Source organism: Prionailurus bengalensis, chromosome C2 (genome assembly GCF_016509475.1).
Source record: "Prionailurus bengalensis isolate Pbe53 chromosome C2, Fcat_Pben_1.1_paternal_pri, whole genome shotgun sequence".
Classification (NCBI taxonomy): domain Eukaryota; kingdom Metazoa; phylum Chordata; class Mammalia; order Carnivora; family Felidae; genus Prionailurus; species Prionailurus bengalensis.
Window position 1 is genome coordinate 34,440,584 of NC_057350.1, and position 18,092 is coordinate 34,458,675.

An 18,092-nucleotide genomic window follows, 5' to 3' on the forward strand; every position below is an offset into this window, starting at 1 on the left:
GAAACTTGTGGGTCTATAGATCGAAGGCAAATGGAGGGGAGAATTTCTCTTTGAAAATAGCATCTGTCACCTGGTTCATTACAAAACATCCCCCAACATATCAGTAAGGTGTATATGAAAACAAGGACACAAAATATAGAGCTGACAATAGCCTACACCGTAATTATTGGTTAATCTACTGGTAGGACCTATACAAGTTTGCTTTTATCAAGATTTTGTAGGAAGTGGGATACATTTAGTTTGTACATCTGTGAGCTGTCCAGGCTAAGGCACCAAGAGTATCACCTAATTGGAAATAAAAGGAGGATTCTGTATCTACCTTTCTTACTGCCACTGGATCAGCAACTCAAATGCACAAAACAGGAAATTAGACACAGGATTCACATCTTCTTATCAAGTATCTGTGTGCGTCTATTAAATTATTTGCTACTTGAAGGTCCCTCTACTCTCTGTCTCACCATCAATATTTGCATTAGACCTTTGGGCCCATTCTCATTCTGTCTTTTTGTTCTTGTTTGTCATTTACCACAAGAAGCACGGAATTCCCATGCAACACGTCACACCAAGTGACCTATCTCAAGTGCTGAGAAGCCCTGAAGAAAGTAGAATACTAAATTGGTGGAAGAAAAGAGAGACAGACACAGACACAGACACAAAGACACAGAAACAGAGAATGAGAGAGGAGTACTTCTTAAAAGTAGGCACGTAGAAAGTCAAGAGATACATCCGAAGTCCTTGGTGCTCAAAGGACAGGACAGAGGAAGTATTTGAGCAACAGAATAACAAGAAAGACCAAGGATCAATAAATCAAAATAGACTCTCTTTTCCCATCTTCATGTTCTATTTCAATCTGCACTTGCTTGGGGATAAATAAGCCATTTTCTGTTCTCTGTAGTTAATTTTGTGTTCAGTGGAGTATGTAAGTATGCGTCTTAACTCTTATAAATAATAGTGCATGCGCTGAATACAGGGAGAAAAGTGGCTTAAAGGAAAGTGAGACGATACTCTTTTTGAAATCAATAATTCTGTTTTTCCAAGTTTTTTAAGCCACAAGCCAAAACCTAAAAAGAAAATGTGTAATATCTAATGGCAACAATAGGTATCCTTAAATCAGTGCTTATCAGTAATTTTTTTCCAGTCCTTTACCACATAATAAATAACCAAAAATAAATTATATATCACTCTTTGAATTGTCAAATGCTATACAGCTCTCTTATTTAATTTCTTAATGCCAAGCGTTGCCATTTCCAATAGCATTTTTAATCATAGCACTACGATGGGTTGCTCCACAAATATAATTACTGATTATTTTTTCTTAACTAAGAAATGGAGGGGAAAGAAAATTTTCATAGTATTAACACTAGTTATTAGAAATAGAACATTTTTCCCTTAACAATAGATGCCAGTCAAGCTTACACCATACTTTACAGATATTCATCTGAGTGTTGAATCACTATACTGTATACCTGAAACTAATATTATACCATATGTTCACTAACTGGAGTTTAAATAAAAACTTTCTAAAAATATTTTAAAAATCATTGAAATGCAGGTCCAGAAAGGACTTCAAATGACAAATTCCTCCCTTCACAGTGCATGCATCTCAAAGACAAATAAATTAGGCCTCCACTTCCCTCCTTGTCACCTATTCTGGGATTGGTTATAACAATAATTCCCACCTAATAATCATTGTTATTGCGACTTTACTATTATACCTGATTATATACACACATACTCAATGTTTTTTTCTGTATTAACCATTCTGAAGGAGACTTGTTCATAGCACATCTTTACTCATCTTTCTAAAGAATAACATTCTCTAGAGCTCCGAATAGCTCAGTTTCTTGTCTCAAAACAATAATGATCATGTTATCATTTCTACTGATTAACCCAAATTCAAGATACTATCATTTCAGCCTCTATCATTCTACACACACACACACACACACACACACACACACACACACACGCATGCACAAACACACACACCCAGCATTATTAGTTACCATCTAGATAAGCTTTCACAAACTTAGAAAGTAATAGTAAGCTCCCAGGGCCATCTCATTTCTAGAATAGATCAATGCCTTTAGTTTTCCTGTTAAAATTCTTTTCCCAACCAAATAAATCCCATTACTTCTTGGGCCTCCTGTGGATATTGTATGTCAGTTTTCATTTGCTGGATCTTGCTGGGCATGTATGCTAGGAATAAAAAAGAACAATTCCTGGATAAACATCATAAAAAGTAAAATTTCCTAATATATCAGAATTAGCATATTCTGTGGATTTCTCTTCTATACAGGGTAATACTAGGTTCTGTGATATATAAATTCCCAAATCTTAATGGCTTAACATAATAGCATTTTATTTCTCTCTCATGTAACATTTCAATACTTGTGTTCCTTGTACAATATGGATTTCCATATGGTGATTCAGAAAACCTAACTATTTCTATTTGATGGCTCCCAAGGATTCCCATATGACAGCAATGATCCAGAATCCCTGAAAATCCCCATGACCCTATCAGTGGATCCATGAAGTAAAACTAGTTGTATGATAATAATAAAATGTCATATGTCTTTTTTATTCTAACCCCATAAGTAAATAATTGCATTTTCCAGAACTATATAACGTGTGATACCACAGCCACTTGAATGAAGAATTAAAGACTTTTCAAAATGTAAACAATGCCCATTTTCTCACTATATTTTTGTTTTGGAAAATATAGTTATTTCGTCATAAAATCGATTGTTTATATAATGTTTTTTACTTTTAAATTAAATGTATTAAAATAAATACTTCTAAATTTTTTCTCAATGTTCATTTCTAATACAGTAAGTATTGATGGACATAATTTAAAAACATGGGGCACCTAGGTGGCTCATTTGTTTAAGCATCTGCCTCTTGCTTTCAGCTCAAGTCATGATCTCACAGTTCATGGGATTGAGCCCCACGTGGGGTCCACACTCTTAGTGAGAAGCCTGCTTGGGATTCTCTTTCACTCTACTCCTCCCCTGCACTCTCTTTCTCTTTATCTCTCTCTCTCAAAATAAAATAAATTTAAAAAATAATTTATAAATATGAATGTTCCTGAGATCTTCAATATTGTTTAAGGCTGTAATGGGACCTTGAGATAAAAAATGTTGAGAACTACTACAGGAGGGCATCATATATTTTCCTTTCATGTGTAGTTGGGGAAAGAGAGTGAGGTAGTCACAACCATATCTTAAATCTCTTTACTCCAAAGTGGAATACATCAATTCTGTTGCTATCCTTTGTTGAGTACTAACACATGACCCATGCATAAAAGGAGCAAAGGCTCTGGGAAATGTAGTCAATGTCCATCAGCCACCTCAGAGCTACAATTCTATGCTATGGAAACAGGAACAGAAATCTTTAGTGGACAGATAACTGTCCCTTCCACAATTTCCAATAGTAACACTAATTATTATCATGGAAAGATACATCTAAATAGAAAGTTAAACATAAACATGTCTTAGTTGAGTTTCTTCCATTCCTTTTTATTTACTTTTTTTTCCCAAATAGAAGTATAATTAACATACAATATTGTATTAGTTTCAAGTATACAACATAGTAATTCAACATTTACACACATTACAAAAGGATCATGATAGTAACTCCATTTACTATCTGTCACCATACAGTTAACAAAATATTATCTATATTCTCTATGCCATATATTACATCCCTATGACTTATTTATTTTTTGACTGGAAATTAACTGGATCAATCTCTTGATCTCCTTCACCCATTTTGTTAATCCCCCAACCCTTCTCACCTCTGGCAAATATCAGTCTGTTTTCCATACCTATGAGTCTGGATTTGTTTTCTTTTGTTTGTTTGTTCTGTTTGTTTTTTAGATCCCATATATCAATGATATCATATGGTACTTATCTTTTTCTGTCTTATTTCAATTAGTGTAATACCTTCAGGATCCATCCATGTTGTTACAAAGATGAGATCTCATTCTTTTTATGGCTGAGTAATATTGCATTGTAAATATACACCACATATTCTTTATGCATTTATCTATTGATGGGCACTTAGGTTGCTTCCATATCTTGGCCATTGTACATAAAGCTGCAATGAACATAGGAGTGCACATATCGTTTTGACTTCATGTTTTAATTTTCTTCACATAAATACCCAGATGCAAAATTGCTGGATCACACAGTGGTTCTATTTTTAACCTTTTTGAGGAACCATCATACTGTTTTCCATAGTGGCTGCACCGATTTCTATTCTTACTAACAGTATAGGAGGGTTGCCTTTACTCCACATCCTTGCCAACACTTGCCATCTCTTCTTTTGATTTTGTTTTTGTTTTTGTTGGTTTATTTTAGCTTTGTTTTGTTTTTGATAATGGCCATCTGACAGGTGTGAGGTTATATCTCATTGTGGTTTTGATTTTCATTTCCTTGATGATTAGTGATGTTGAGCATCTTTTCAAGTGTCTGTTGGCCATCTGTATGTCTTTGAGAAAATGTCTATTCAGATTTGCCCACTTTTTAATTGGATTGCCTGGGTTTGTTTTTTTGTGGTTTTTTTTTGTGTGCGTGTTTTTTTTTGTTTTTTGGTTTTTGGTTTTTTTTTTGCTATTGAGTTGTATGAATACTTAATATACTTAGGCTATTAGTCCCTTATCAATATGATTTCCAAATATTTTCTCCCATTCAGTAAGTCTTTTTATTTTGTTCGTAGTTTCTTTCTCTGTGAAAACACTTTTTAGTTTTTCATAGTCTCATTTCTTTGTATTTATTTTTATTGACCTTGCCTGTAAAGTCAGGTCAGAAAAATATTACTAAAACTAATGTCAGGGAACTTATTGACAATATTTTCTTCTAGAAGTTTTATGGTTTCAGGTGTTACATTTAAGTCTTTAATATGTTTTGAGTTATTTTTTGTACGTGGTATAAGATAGTGGTCCAGTTTTTCCAATATCATCTATTGAAGAGACTGTCCTTTCCTCATTGTTGTAAATTAATTGACTATATATGCATGGGCTTTTTTCTGGGTTTCTATTCTGTTCCATTGATTTATGGCTCTGTTTTTGTGCCAGTATCATACTGTTTTGATTACTATAGCTCTGTGGTATACTTTGAAATCAAGGACTGTGATAGCTCCAACTTTGTTTTTCTTTTCATGAGATTGCTTGGCTATTTAGAAACTTTTGTGATTTCATGCAAATTTTAGATTCCTTTGGTTCTAGTTCTGTGAGAAATGCCTTGGTATTATGGTAGAGTTTGAATTCAATCTATAGATTGCTTTGGGTAGTATAGGCATTTTAACAATATTAGTTTTTCTTTCTTTTTTTTTTTAATTGAGCCCTCCTTAAAGCAGTCCTTTTTTTTTTTTCTTAATGTGAATTTGTTTTTGAAAGAGTGAAAGAGAGAGAGGGAGGGGGAGGGGCAGAGAGAGAGGGAGACACAGAATCAGAAGCAGGCTCCAGGCCCTGAGAGACATGGGGCACAACCTCATGAACATGAGGTCATGACTTGAGCCGAAGTCGGATGCTCAACTGACTGAGCACCCCCACAATATTACTTTTTCTAATCTATGAGCATAGTATATCTTTCCATTTATCTGTGTTTTCTTAAATTTATTTCATCAGTGTCTTACTTCTCTTTGGTTTCAGTGTAGAGGTCATTCATCTGCTTGATTAAATTTATTCCTAGGTATTTTATACTGTTTGATGAAATTATGAATGGGGTTGTTTTCTTAACTTCTTTCTGATAGGTCACTATTAGTATATAGAAACACAACAGATTTCCGTGTATTAATTTTGTAACCTGCAAATTTGTTGAATTTATTTATTAGTTCCAATAGTTATTTTGTGGATTCTTTAGGTTTTCTATATATAGTAGCATGTCATCTGCAACTTGTGACAGTTCTACTTTTTCCTTTCCAATTTAAATGCATTGCATTTCTTTTTCTTTCCTGATTTTTATGGCTAGAGCTTCTAATACTATGTTTAATAAAAGTGGTGAAGGTGGGATTCCTGTCTTCTTCCTGATCTTAGAGGAAAAGCTTTCAACTTTTTGCCATTGTGTATGATGTTAGCTGTGTGTTTGCCATATATGGCGTTTATTATTATTGTTCCCTCCATATCTACTTTGTTGAGAGTTTTTATCATAAATAGACGTTGATTTTTCAAGGGATTTTTTTGTCATCTGTTGAGATGATCATATGATTCTTATCCTTAATTTTGTGATGTAGTATATCATGTTGATTGATTTTTGGATGTTGAACCCATCTTTACATCCATGGAATAAAACCTACTTGACCACAGAGTATGATCCTTTCACTGAATTGTTGAATTCAGTTTGATAAAATCGTGTTGAAGAGTTTTGTATCGGGGCGCCTGGGTGGCGCAGTCGGTTAAGCGTCCGACTTCAGCCAGGTCGCGATCTCACGGTCCGTGAGTTCGAGCCCTGCGTCGGGCCCCGGGCTGATGGCTCAGAGCCTGGAGCCTGTTTCCGATTCTGTGTCTCCCTCTCTCTCTGCCCCTCCCCCGTTCGTGCTCTGTCTCTCTCTGTCCCAAAAATAAATAAATGTTGAAAAAAAAAAAAAGAGTTTTGTATCTATTTTCATGAGGTATATTGGCCCATAATTTTCTTTGTTTGTGGTATTTTTGTCTGGTTTTGGTATCAGAGAATACTGCTAGCCTCATAAAATGATTTAAAAATTCTTTCCTCTTCAATGTTTGCCTCCTTTTCCCTCAAAATTTGATAAGGGAAGACATTAAATCTTCTTTGAAGGTTTGATGAAATTCACCAGTGACACCATCTGGTCCTTGACTTTTGTTTGTTGGAGGTTTTTTTGTTTGTTTGCTTTTGTTTTTTTTAATGTTTATTTTTGAGAGAGGGACAGAGTGCAAGAGAAGAGGAGCAGAGAAAGACATAGAATCCAAAGCAGACTCCAGGCTCTGAACTCTCCAGCACAGAGCCTGACATGGGGCTCAAACTCACCAATCATGAGATCATGACCAGAGCCAAAGTCAGACACTTAACCACTGAGCCACTCAGACGCCACTGTTGGAGGTTTTTTTAATTACTGATTCAATCTCATTACTATTAATCAGTCTTTTTAGATTTTCTATTTCTTCATGATTCAGTTTCAGAAGATTGGGTATTTCTAGGAACGTATCCATTTCTTCTAGGTTGTCCAACTAGTTGGAATGTAATTGTTTATACTATTCCATTATGATCCTTTGTATTTCTGTGGTATCGGCTATAAATTCTCTTTCTTTTTTTAAGTTTATTTATTTTTGAGAGACAGAGAGAGGAGAGAGAGCCACCAGGGAAGGGGCAAAGAGAGAGGTAGAGAGAGAATCCCAAGCGAGAGAGTGGATCTGCACTGTCAGTGTAGAGACATGGGACTCAAACCATGAAATCATTACCTGAGCTGAAATCAAGAGCCCCATGCTTAACTGACTGAGTCACCCAGGCATCCTTGTAACCTCTCTTTCATTTCTGATTTTATTTGGGCCCTTTCGCTTTTTTCTTCATAAGCCTTCTTAAAGCCTTAAAATGTCAATTTTTTTTTCAAAGATCCAGCCCTAGTTTAATGGTTTTATTTTCTATATTTTAGCCTTTATTTATTTCTCTTTTATAAATTTTTTTTAATGCTTATTTATTTTTGAAGGAGAGAAACAGCATGAGCAGGGGAGGGGCAGAGAGAGAGGGAGACACAGAATTTGAAGCAGGCTCCAGGCTGACAACACAGAGCCTGATGCAGGGCTCGAACCCACAAGCTGTGAGATCATGACCTGAACTGAAGTCAAACGCCCAACTGACTGAGGCACCTAGGCACCTCATTGCCTCTATTTATTTCTATTGTGACCTTTACTATTCCCTTACTTCTACTAATTTGAGCTTCATTTATCCTTCTTTTTTCTATTTTATGCATAAAATTGTTTACTTGAAATTTTTTTTGTTTCTTGAGGTAAGTCTATACTGTAATGAATTTCTCTTTTAAATTTACCTTTGTTGCATCCCATAAATTTTAGAATGCCATGTTTCCATTAATTTGTCTCAAAATATTTTTTAATTTCCTCTTTGATTTCTTCATTGTTTACTTGCCATTGTAAGGTGGTTAGAATGAGTGTGCAAAAGTGGCACCTGCCGGTGCCAGCAAGGTAGAAAGAGATTGTAAGATGATGTCCACCAGTGTAGTTGCCCCTGCAGAGAGTTCCAATAAACTCTGCCCCTCTGGCAGACATTATAAGTTTACCAAGTAAATCTCCTTCACCTATAGTTATAGGCTCTTTTCAAACTGTGGTTTTTTGTGCTGGGCAAGTGGGTTTGCATGTGAGCCTTTTATTTATTTATTTATTTGTAATTTTTTTAACTTTTATTTATTTTTGAGAAACAGACAGACAGAGCGTGAGTGGGAGAGTGGCCGAGAGAGACAGGGTGACACAGAATCCAAAGCAGGCTCCAGGCTCTGAGATGTTAGCACAGAACCATGAGATCATGACCTGAGCTGAATTCTGATGCTTAACCAATGGAGCTACCCAGGCACCCCTTATGTGAGCCTTTTAAAAGAGCAGAACTTTTGTTCCTTACAACCCTTTGTTTCCCCAAATGTATCTCTATTGGTTTTCAAAGCCAGATGTTTGGGGGCTTATCTCTCCATGGCAGGACCTGAGTGTTCGGTTGCCTGGTGTGAAGTACTAAACCTTTTCTTATTTCATTAGGGAGAAGATATATACATATCTTTGTTTTATTAGTTTTTGTTTCTCGAGATCCCTTATAATTGCCAGTTGTTGCATGGAGTGGTGGGATTTTTGTGTGTGTGTGTATATATATATATATATATACACACACACACACAAAATACACACACACATATATTTCTTGTGTCCCTGGAAGGACATATCATCATCTTGAGCCACCTTCAAGTTTGCTCCATTCCTTGTTCTTTTAATTCTTATAAAGTAGATTAATCATTCTTCATTCATTTACATAGCCCTCTTCTAAGAGCATTATAAGGAAACCCAACAAACATAAACAGTGAATAATCAGTAAAAATTAATAAAGGCAAAGAAAAGAGTGAAAGATGAATATACCAGACTGTTTAGGGCTCATCATGGAAAACTGTGCAGTTTGTACACTGGATAAAGTTGACAGCTGCAGATCTCCTGGAAGCTGAAGTCCAGTGGCTCTTCTTAACAAATCATTCAACTGGCATTTGACTGTTTCCCAATAAAAGAGATACTTTTTATTTAATTTTAAAAAGCTTGAATTCACTTAACAGGTTGCTTTGTTCTGTTTCATTTTTTAAAAATAATTTGCAAAAATGGTGCAACATAGGCCATCAACAGCCCTCTCTATGAGAACAGACATTTAGTATGCTTTTATTGTCATATCCTCAGCACCTTGATTAGCCTCTGATGCATAATAAAAACTCAATAGATACTTGTTAAATGAATACACAAAAGCATTGAACCATGGATCAATATGTAACTAGAAAGATGCTTATAATGGCATAGTTTTGTACTCTGTCCTTGACTCTGAGCCAGTTAACATTTTTATTAATGCCTTAGATATAGAAAGAAAAATTATGCTGATTACATTTTCAAATGATCCAAATCTGAGAGGATTAACTAATGCAATTGATATTATCAAGGTTCAAAAATAAAAATGGCAGGGTAAATGATGAGCCCAAACTAACACAAATCAATTTAACCAAAATAACTACCCTGCAAGTGGGCTCAAAGAATCAATTTTATGACTATATTCTTGGGAAATCTTGACAAAAAGTAGTTTATATGAAAAATGCCTAAGAGTTTTTGTTGACTAATATTATGAAAGGAATTAGCAAAATGACTCAGTGCTAAAATAGTAAATGATTAAAGAAAATAAGATGTCAAAACTTAAAGACATAGTACATTAACCAAATGTTAGATGTATCATTCAATATCTTAAGTATATGTCAGTTTGGGATGCCACATTTTTTTTTTAATTTTATTTTTCAACGTTTATTTATTTTTGGGACAGAGAGAGACAGAGCATGAACGGGGGAGGGGCAGAGAGAGAGGGAGACACAGAATCGGAAACAGGCTCCAGGCTCTGAGCCATCAGCCCAGAGCCCGACGCGGGGCTCGAACTCCCGGACCGCGAGATCGTGACCTGGCTGAAGTCGGACGCTTAACCGACTGCGCCACCCAGGCGCCCCTGGGATGCCACATTTTTAAAGCTTGTATTGGTATAAGCAGAGTTTGTCCTGCAGAATGATTGACCTTCAAGGAGAATGAAGGGGAAAAATGTCTAAGTCTTACTTGATATTCTTCTCCAGATATTTGAAGGACTTTCCTGTCTTACACTGAATTTCTCTAGAAAGCAGGACTAGAATTTATTTTGGGAAGGTAAAGGGAATATAAGAAAATATAAGAAAAATATAACAAAAGGTATGTAACAATTAAAGCAATCAAAAATCTAAATAGGCTATGTTTAAGGCATTGTGCTCTCCCCTCCATAATATTCACAAAGTTTCCAAGTGATAGTGACATGTGTATGAAGAACAGTCCTCTTTATCCGGGATCATATATAACTTTGAAGACTTCTTTCTTGGCCAAGATGCTATGCTATACCATGATTCTAATTCTAGTATGGAATAGCAAGGATAAGTAGGGAAAAAAGCAACTTAGTCTCTTTGTCCATTTATTGATCCAGAAAAATGTTCATGGATTAGTCCATGTAAACCATTGAGCACCTTTCGCCCTCGTCTCACCTAAACATGAGGAGCTACAAATATATACACAGCTGTCTTCACTGATCTCTCTCACTCACTCTCTCCTTCTCTCTTCAGGCATATTCAAATGCTGTTATCAACTGTTGGTGGGCTGCTGGACCACCTATCAGGTACTCCTTTGCTTTTCTGTCCCACTCTCCATTAATTGTTAGCATAGTCATGAGGTCATTTTGTCTACAGAAAAGGCATCACATCAATACATTCATTAAAGAATCCTTCTTTACCCAATAGCAATATTGAAGTTATCTTGTGCAGAGGATTTCTAAAGAAAACATGTTTGTTTGTTTTCTGTCACCTTTAATCATTACCCTGTTCGAGAGACAATTTTAAAAAATTAGTAAATGGAAGCTGAATCCAATGTATATTTGTTTCCTACACTAAAAGTTATTTTGTTTTGTGTCTGTTTTGCTGAATGCCCATATATTGGTTTACCTAAAAGGTGGGCTAACACAATAAAATGGGGAGAAAAGTGGATTGCAAATACCCAGTTCATATAAGCTACATACCTGCATGCAGATGCTATTATCAAATGTGAAAATACTAGAAACAACACATAGAACCGTTTTTCTCTTCAAAATTTGTATAATACAATGAAAAGAACAACCATTTTAAAGTACCAAATTCAAAGAAAGAAATTTTCTGATAGCACAACATAGAACTGCAGAACAGAACTAATCTCATGCTCCAAATACCAAGTCAAAGTAAAAAGCTCCAGTCATAACAAATATTACATTCAGCAAGGGGTAAGTCATACCTATCAGGCAATAAATGAATTTGATGACAAAGGATAATCTGAGCCCAGAGATTCATCCAATATGGATCCTTTTGGACCAAAATATGAATCATAAAATCAGCCTCACAATGAAATACAGCAACCAGGTGAAAACTCCTGCTGCTGCTTTCGACACTGCTACACGCAGAATTTGAAACAGAAATATGAGGAGCAGATGGAAGAAGCGTTCTGACCTACAGTAGGTTGATCATACTTAGAGGCAGTTCACTAATTTCTTCTTGTCAACCATGAATCACCCAACTGCATTCTTCTCTTGTTTACACAATCTATTAGCAAGCAGATTTACAGTTTATACTAGCATTAACGTACAGAATATGTGGTTAAATTCTCTTCTTTATCCAAGAAATTCTAAAAAAGTATACTCTCAAAATATGATTATAACTGACAAAATATTTGTGGAAATGTTTTATTATGTTCCAAAGGCACTAGATGTCCTGTTTAGTTCATTGGTCAGAAAAAGACAAAGCTTATTCATATAACATATGAAGACAGAGGTAAGGTTAAATCCATTGTTCTTATCAATACATATCAAATAAGTGTAACTCATTTACTTAAAGTAAAGCAAACTTGGTGTACCTGGGTGGCTCTGTCAGTTGAGTGTTCAACTCTTGGCTTTGGCTCAGATCATGATCTCATGGTTTGTGAGATCAAGCCCCACATGTGACTCCACATTGACAGTGCAGAGCCTTCTTGGAATTCTCTCTCTCCCTTTCTCTGCCTCTCTCCTTGCTCATGCGTACACATGCTCTCTCTCTCTCTCTCTCTTTCAAAAATAAATAAATAAATAAACTTTAAATAAATAAAGCAAAATAAAACACTGTTTCTCCTAAAATAAAGACATTCAAAGAAATTTTTTTAAGTAGACAAAAATAGACCTGCCTAATGCAGTGTCATTTTTATGAAGAAAAATTTAATAATATCTACCGAAATTACACATACATTTGCCCCTTGACCTATAATCCCATCTCTAGGAATATATCCCAAAGATATAGTAGAAACAATATGAAGAGCAATATGGGCAATGTTATTGAAGAGCTGTTTTATATTAGCCAAAAAATAGTGATAATTAGCCTAAATATCCATCAATATGGGACTTATTTAATAGGTTATTATATGTGCCACAAGGTATAACTCTCTGCCACTTTACAAATAAATGAGGAAATTTCTATATATTACTTAGTGTAACTTCTTACATCTATCATTTATTGAAAAAAGCAAGGTAGAAAAAGAGTGAATATATTACAGTTTACCTAAGAAAGGACATGAATATATATGTTTATATTTGATAAACAAGCAATGGGATGAAAAACTGAGATTAAAAAAAAAATGTTTACCAATAGGTAGACCAAGGGTTTAGGATCGTGGGCAAACGAATAGGAGCAATATATCTTTGGATACACATAAACACACGCACATGCACACGCACACACACAATCCTGAAAAAATAAAAACTATCCAACAAATAACTATAAACACATAAACAAAATTGGGTAACTTGTTGGTGGCATAACTACCCAGGGGGTAGATATTTCATGAGCTTTTAACATAGCAATGAAACTAAAACAAAAATAAAAATATACACTGATTTCCATAATCATACTGTTGGTGAAATTGTGAATATCAATGGAGAATTTTGTATATTTTGTGGGATAAAGCAGATAATAATCTATCACTGCTAGCACTGTTGGGAATTGGCATTGTGTGTGTGGCAGAAAGGGGATTTGAAATAATATTAGAATCAGTTAAATGAAAATTCAGTAGTTTTGAGTTATAATTGAAAAAATCAGTTGAACTCATAATATATTTTACCTTAAAAAAAATAATCCTATCTACACTCACTGATGAGTCCTAAAATTAATGACCTACCCTTGCATATAAATTAAAGGGCACCTTGGAAAAATGTCCATTCCAGCTATGGAGCTGAATACATACAAAATGATTATGGAAGTTCATAAGTCTCAAGGAAGATATCAAAAACTACTCTAGTCATAACAAAAGGAGTAACAAGTCAATTTGATTGGGCTTCCATTGGCCAAACAATGGACAAGAAATATATTTACTGTAATGGAGCAAGCACTTCAAGTACACTTAAATTAATGAATTCATAATTATACTAAAGGAGAAAACAAATTGGTCACCATTGACGTATACTAATTAACCCACTATTTTAAAAACTGATCCAAAGAATAAAAGTAAATATTCATCTTGCTTTTTCTATGTGAATTTTACTGAACAATAACCAAATAGACAAACCAAGTATGAGTCTTTACAGAATTAATCCAGGTAACAGATGAAAAAGGAATTAAAAGAATCAAAGTATAACCAGTTTTCAGTCCCTGAAATATTAATGAATAGAGACATTAATTATTAATGGCAATTAAGTAACAGAAAGAGAAAGAAAATTATGTGCTTCCTAATGAAAGGACATACACCACCAACGAAGGAGATTTAGCAAAAATATTACATTTGAATCTGATCAAGCTTTTAAATTCAACTACCAATGCACACAATATATGGGGGCTAGACAAATATGCTAAAAGACACCATGAAGATTCAATCAGCTAAATCCAGACTGGGAAACACTAAAGAAAAATCACAATGTTTTTTCTAACACACAAACATCAAAGAAAGAAAAGATGGAGAGGAAACCTCTAAATTAAGAGATTAAAAAGACAATTCAAATCAAATGTACTGTGAAAACCTTGTTTGCATATCAAGTGAATCAAACAATTAAACAATTATATTTATGAGGCAATTGAAGTTAGAATACTGACTGGTATCTTATGTATTAAGGAATTTTGTCATATTCAAGTGTGATGACAGTAATGCATTTTTTAAGAGTCCTTAACTTTTAGAGATATGTATTGAAATAAAGTTTAAATGCTACAATGCTGGGGATTATTTCAATATAATATAGTAGGGTCTTCATAGGTGAGGGTATTAGGTCAAATTCCCCTAAAGCAGACCTGGTGACAAGGATTTATGGTCCCCTTTTGTCAAGTTAGCACTGCTAGCCAGGGAAAACAGAATAAGAGTGAGGAGTACAGGTGAGATTTCATGGAATGTCCTACAGAAAGTAGTTATAACATGATCCTACAGTGGAGGTCAGTACTACAAATTAAACCTTTGACATTTCCAGACCCAATACAGAGGAGCTATGCTTCCATGCCCCACATCTGTCAGTAATTGTTCAAGAGCGATTCAGCAACTTGCAAATTCCCAGGCACCACTGTCTTGGAAATGAGAGTGGAGAGTCAGAAACACACAAATCAGGAATTAAGAAACCTACTCTGCATGTTGCAAGGATTGTATGTTACAGGGACTATGTGTGAAACAGGATTGGTCAAATTGATAATTCTAAAGTCTGGATGACGGATTGTGGATACATGGATGTTCACTCTATTATTATTCTGTGTACTTTAGAATTTGTTGTAAATCCTCTGTCTACAAAAGATTTAAAATATGAAATTTCTAAAATAAACAAACAGACTGATTTCAAAGCACTCTCCTGGTATTCCTTGGGTTTATGGCAGCTTAACTTCAATCTCTGCCTCCATCTTTACATGGTCTTCTTCCCTGTGTCTCAGCATCCATGTTTCTCAAATCCCTCCCTCTCCTTTCTCTTATAAAAACAACAGTCATTGGATTTAAGGCCCACCCTAAATCAAGATGATCTCATTTCAGGATTCTTAATTACACCTGCAAAAACTCTATTTCCAAATAAGGTCACACTCACAAGTATCCAGGGTTAGGACTTAAAACTATCCTTTGGGGGGAAGGGGTCACCATTAAACCCACTACAGGTTGAGTAAGGACAGGGAGTGATTTAAATGAACTTGGCATAAAAAACAGGGGCAGAGTCTTCAGGCATCGTCATCTCTCTCTCCTCTAGTTCCTGGGCAAAGTCCTTAGGTTATTTAGTAGCTACCCACCCCTCTCTCATCTGCTGTGTGGTCTGTTTACCAATAACTGCCAAATTTCCTTTGTGGAAGCTGACTCATAGCCTAGAAGATGGCCTGCAAATCAGCTTCTCCTGGAATCCAAAAAGGCATCCTGGCTAGAGAGAGGCTGCACACTTCTTAATGCAGCGGCTTCTATTTGGACATGAGCCTGAAGAGGAGAAAGTAGGGACACTCTTCTAGCTTCTTAACTCATTCTCAGGGGTATGAAAATTGCTGGGAGATTATTTATCTCCTGTATCTTATCCTCTTACCAGAAAATAGAAAGTTGTAGACACAGAGTATATTCTCTTCACACCAAGAGAGCTCTCTGAACTAAGTCAGCCAGACTAATCGTTGATATATTAAAGAAGTCAATAAGGAAATTTAGAAAATCCTTTTCCAAGCTAATTTGCCTGGTTTAAAAGCCTACTATGTCTTGCTGCCAGATCCTTTTAGGGAATGCAAAAGTGAAACATTTTCTGGTTATCTCTGTTTACTTCTGTAGCATTGCTAATAACTGCCCACTCAACCACCCTCCATCCTAGCAGGGAGATGGATACCTGGGCTAATTATGGTTAAGAATTTTAATCTCAACGTTGTACCCTATCAAATAATAAAATAAGACACATGAAATGAAAAAGCCAACGAAAAGTAAGAAAAAACACAGAAATGAAAATAAAGTAGAGCGAAAGGGCTTGCTCCTCTGTGACCCTCAAATTCCAAGCTCCTGGCGGTTTCCCCTCCTCGGCCCTCTTTAGCAAGTGTTCTCCTCCTTGGGTTCCTGTTGGCGCTCCTCAGCCCACTTTCTTCATCAGCACTGAGGGGAGGAGGCACTCCCTCGAAGGGGCCTCGTCCCCACCCCACGCCACCCCCCACTCCGTGAGGTCGCCCCAGCCTTCCAGCCACAGAATTTCACCAGCTGCTCGGGACTGCTGCTGTCGCGGCTTGTCTGGGGCCTGTTTCCCACTCCCCCCCCCCCCACCTCACCCCCGCCTACTCAGCAAGCAGCTGATTTTCTTTTAACTCCAGTTTAATAGCATTATCTCAAAGCCCCAGTGTGACTGAAGCTTAAAAGAGCATCAGCTGTGGAACTGTTTGCGTATATGGGTTGGAGAAATCTGAAACCCACACTTAACATGCCTTTCCCCAGCTAAAGCAAAAGAAGTTTGACTCCTGTAGGTGGAACAAAGGAGGGGTGGGAAGCTTTTCTTAAACTAACTCTGTGTACATGCCTGAGCAACTTTACAGCGCGTGTTCAGCTTTAATCAGAAGATTTCTGCACAGCCTCAAGACCTAACCTCGGCCTCCAGCACGCGGTGCTCACTGCGCCTTTTCCTGTAAAATCAGTGAACGCTCGGGTGCACATATGCACAGTAGCTGACTTTACAAAATGGGTAGAAATGGCACTCCAGGGCCAAAGCTTGCCCTTTGTTTAAGGCTGGATCCGATTCATGTTACAGGTATTTTTTTCTTTCCTTAAGATTACAAAAGTGTGATATTAGTTCCCTTGCCTATAATACATCAGCTAGATTTACAAAAATTAATGGTAGAAGTAGCTTGCGGCTAGAGTGTTAGGAGGGGGAAAGAGTATATGTCCTTTGATCACTCATGAATTTCTTCCTTTGTAGACTGTATGTGCCTCTTATATGAATTATATACAAAAAAAAAAAAAATCTACCCATCATGGACAAAGGACCTGAGTTTAGAATGAAAGCGAAGACGACAGAAAGGAAAGAAGAACCTAGCCCATAATTGAGTAGAGCTCTATTTTTGTCTAGCTCCTTTACCAAAGGAGTCACAGGTGAGTAAATAATCCTTCTCTTGAGTCAAACCCAGAATCTTCCTTGCCCTTCCCCACCCCAAGTTCCTTTGTTGTTTAGATCCCACTTGGGAAAATAGAGCTTCTGCCCAGGCTGATCACTTAAATGTTCTACCCTGGGTTTAACTTGAATCACATGGCATTTTAGCTCAGAAAATGCAACAAATTTTTGATTTAAATCTTTTTAAAATATCCTTTTACTGCTATTCAAATTTAATTATTGTAAGAACAGTACCACTATATTAAAATATAATCACCTTACACCTTTTGGCTTCATGACAATGTTCATAAAGTGCTTAATATTCATGTAACATGCTACCTCACCCTGTAATATCACTATATTTATGGAAAGAAATTGTAATCCTCTTTACTGGCTCAGGTTAATTCCAATAAAATATTAAATCCATTTTCTAATCTAAATGAGTTCATTAGGAGAGGCATGGTACTGAGAATACCAAACTCTCTATAGAGTTCAGCTTCATTACATTTCCGCACTGTGCGTTTCCAGAGCTGTTGTACTACATTTATGAGGATTTATCTGTACTGTTCCAAAAACATTCATCCTAATTCTACTCCTTCTGTGCATGCTAATCATGAATATGTTAAGTGGAAATACTAAGCTTGTAGCCAATCTCATCCCCAGATGGGTTCAAGTTATGATTACAGAAGCAAATTTGCCATAAGCACTCTTACAGCAGTGCCAGTGAGGAGGAAATGAAGGTTTGGAGCTATGCTAAAAAAGAGAGACAGGGAGAGAGAGAAAAGA